Genomic DNA, 3850 nt, shown 5'->3' on the forward strand with positions numbered 1-3850 from the left:
TTGAATCAATATATACAATTACCTATAATTATAAAGGAAAGTAAAATACGAGAAGACACTGACATGTTGTAAATTAACATTAAGCATACTGTTTTACAATATGAAGTTACTATTCTGCAGAAGTAAAATAAGTACGTATCTCAAAAATTGAAAACAATTTCAAACTAGTGATTCAGAAAAACTGAAAAGTTTACAATTTTTTAATCTTGCGTAGTAGTTGTTTTCCGAGCAGACGCTACGTAGCTGAAGTACTTGATCCGAAGTGCACTTACCTCGCGGCTTGATTAATGTGACGCAGTTGATGCTCATTAAGATACTTACGCAAACCTGACTTCTATCCAAAAAATATGAAAATTTATACTGACGAAAAAAAAGTTGCAACACCAAAAAACTGATTAAGTTAGGTAAAGAAATTTCTGGAATACATTTGTCGCCGGCCGCGGTGGTCTCGCGGTTCTAGGCGCGCAGTCCCGAACCGTGCGACTGCTACGGTCGCAGGTTCGAATCGTGCCTCGGGCATGGATGTGTGTGATGTCCTTAGGTTAGTTAGGTTTAAGTAGTTCTAAGTTCTAGGTGACTGATGACCACAGCAGTTGAGTCCCATAGTGCTCAGAGCCACATTTGTCTAGGATACATATTTGAGTGATTAACATTGCAAGATCACTGGTTAATGTAAGCGAGGGATATTGTTGTGGTCTTTAGTCAAGAGACTGGTTTGATGCAGCTCTCCATGCTACTCTACCCTGTGCATGCTCTACATTACACATCGCAAGACGATAGGCAAGATAAAAACATATTTAAGGAAATAGGCCGTTACACCTTAAGCAATAAATTCGTTAACACCGAATACGACAAACATGACAAAGGCAGAATAACAGGGGGACTACTGAACAACACGAACCGCAGATTGTTCTAACCCGCCCCAACTCCACAAGGAGAAACGTACCAAGTCATAAATAACCATCTTCACGCGGGCGGGCAAACGGAAACGAATGGTGGGACGACCCCAAAATAAAGCGGCTGGTGACCTCACCAAGAAAACAAGTAGAATTTAACAAATAAATGAAACACCATATCTCCTATCACTTCTAATAAACTGCGATTTCTGGCGAAGACCTGGCGCAGCACCCCCAAAACGCTCTCCCGAACCATGCGCTGTCAGGCGCTTCAACGGACGCAGGAAGACGCGCCGATCTCCCGTCTCACGGCGTCGCAGCTCGCCCCGGCCAGACAAATATCGTGGGTTGACCCCTGTTGCTCTCGTGTCGGCCGCGAAGCCACTACCCCTCGCTATACGCCGCGGCCCACTGGACTCACATGGGGACCTCACATGCGCCGACGCTCAAGACGGACAAGTCATCTTGTGTTTCAGTGCGCGATCGACCTACCAATCGATCCAAAGGCCAATGACCACTGCCTGAGCAAACTCGAGCAGACTGGCAGCTTAACGCGCAGACTCAGATGCAGTACTAAGCTCCGACCTGGCGACAACTCGCTGAGTTCTCTTACTGACGGAGTGGAAAGACTCTCATTTTGCCGGCTTTGAAGGTTGATCCGAACGACAGACATACTAACACTCCAAACGACAGACAAACACGAACTGCCTAACAAATGCGGACGAGAGGAGGAGGAGATTAGTGTTTAACGTCCCGTCGACAACTAGGTCATTAGAGACGGAGCGCAAGCTCGGGTGAGGCAAGGATGAGGAAGGAATTCGGCCGCGCCCTTTCAAAGGAACTATCCCGGCATGTGCCTGAACCGATTTAGGGAAATCACGGAAAACTTAAATCAGGATGGCCGGAAACCGGATTGAACCGTCGTCCTCCCGAATGCGAGTCCAGTGTGCTAACCAGTGCTCCACCTCGCTCGGTGCGGGCGAGAGACAGGCTAGCAAGCTGGAGACGAGAGACTGACCCAGACTGACCCACTGCCGAGCTAATAGCGCCCCTTAAATGCACGTGAACAAGCAACTTTTCCCCCTTTCACAGCAGAGGGAGACACCAAAGCTGCGATTGCCACAGCGGCGCCACAGCCACAAACGGAGCTCGACTGCTTCACACAACGCGCTGCGGGGCGCTCTTCAAAACAGCAATTTCTACCACTGCTCAATTACGAGGTGTAGGGCCAGTTTGTATAGCAAGTAGACTCGTCGTTTGCAAGCCCACAATGGCTTTCTTACAACCAACACACAGCAACCACTGGCACAGAGGCAGAATGAAATTTCGTTAAAGAACATGCCTTCACCACGCCCTCTAGTAAGATGTTGCTTGATACCACTAAAGTCGGAAGTGGGGATGGTTTCCGATCAATAGAGTGCACGTCGTCTGGTTCGGACTGTCCTCGAAGTAACCGATTTGTAGCAATTCGCAGCGTCGCTGTGGTACCAACAGTTCTCAGATTGCTGCTGGAGATGCAGTACAATGCTAGAAAGCCGTACCAAGAACTCGATGGTCTACTCTCTCGGTAGGGCCATATGGCCGTCTGGAGCTCCTTGCGACCGTGCATTCTCGTGACTGCCTTTGCCAGCCGGCCGGAATGGTTGAGCGGTTCCAGGCGCTACAGTCTGGAACCGCGCGACCGCTACGGTCGCAGGTTCGAATTCTGCTTCGGGCATGGATGTGTGTGATGACCTTAGGTTAGTTAGGTAAAAGTAGATCTGAGTTCTAGGAGACTGATGACCTGAGAAGTTAAGTCCCATAGTGCTCAGACCCATTATCGTTGCCAGTAGTCACGTACAATGGCTACGTTCCTGCCAAGTCTTCCTGCGATGTCCCGCAAAGAGCATTCACCTTATCGCACGGCTGTTAACACTACCTCGCCCAAACTCAGTGAACAACATGACCGTTGCAGTGTATATTTAAAGCAAACCTGATTAGCAACATCATAGTACACTAGTAACGCCACTCCAGCGCGACTGGCGTGAAATTTGAATATACATCACCTTTCAGATGTAGAAATACGCCTGCCAACTTTCGTTTGTGTCCCATAACTCCTTGTTAGTGCTGCATTTTTCTTTTTACGTGGATGTAATTTGGTTTTATCCACAACGAATAATGAAAATCAGATTTAAAATCTGGGATCAGAAACTTTTATAGTGCAATAGTACTATAACTGATTCGTTTCGTGGCAACAAACCTTTATCCACATTATTATAGAAGAACCTGTAAAGGTGATAAATATAAAATTATCAATGAAAATATTAAAATTTCGTGGTCATTTACATTGTAACCGTGTCTATTTAAAATGTGCTTCCACGTCGTTCGTCCAGTTGATAAAACAAACTAAACCAAATCGACGTGTGCACTCCTGAGTTTCTGCAGCGTTGCAACACAGCTATAAGCATGCATTGTGCACCTTCCTCCAGGAAAGACACACTCTGTCATACAAACACAGAAGCAGCGCGTCTGAGTACCACAAGTGTGAGAACACTAAATCAGAGACGCCCTGCAGGATTCCTGGAGTCAGTTCCCTCCAGCGCTTCTTCAGACATTAGCCGAGTACATGCCACGTCGTGTTGCTGGACTTCAGCGTGCGCACGGGGCCCCACGCGATATTAGGCAGCTGTACCAGTTTCTTTGGCTCCTCAGTGTACTTCTTTTTACTGTGGGTTGAGATACTGGAATAGAAAGACGAGTCGGCGGGGCGGATCTTATCATATTACACGGCACTCATTACGGAATTAGTTAGAGAATTAAGTTTATTTAAACGCTGAAGCAATGGAAATACGAAAACGATTGTGTTGTTAAGCTATCGCATAAAGGTGAGCAATTTCATCATTTTACAACTTTGGAAATTTGTTCTTCGAATTTACATGTTCACAAGATTAGACATTCATCTCAGTGACTTTATC

Source organism: Schistocerca gregaria, chromosome 4, assembly GCF_023897955.1.
Source record: "Schistocerca gregaria isolate iqSchGreg1 chromosome 4, iqSchGreg1.2, whole genome shotgun sequence".
Taxonomy (NCBI): domain Eukaryota; kingdom Metazoa; phylum Arthropoda; class Insecta; order Orthoptera; family Acrididae; genus Schistocerca; species Schistocerca gregaria.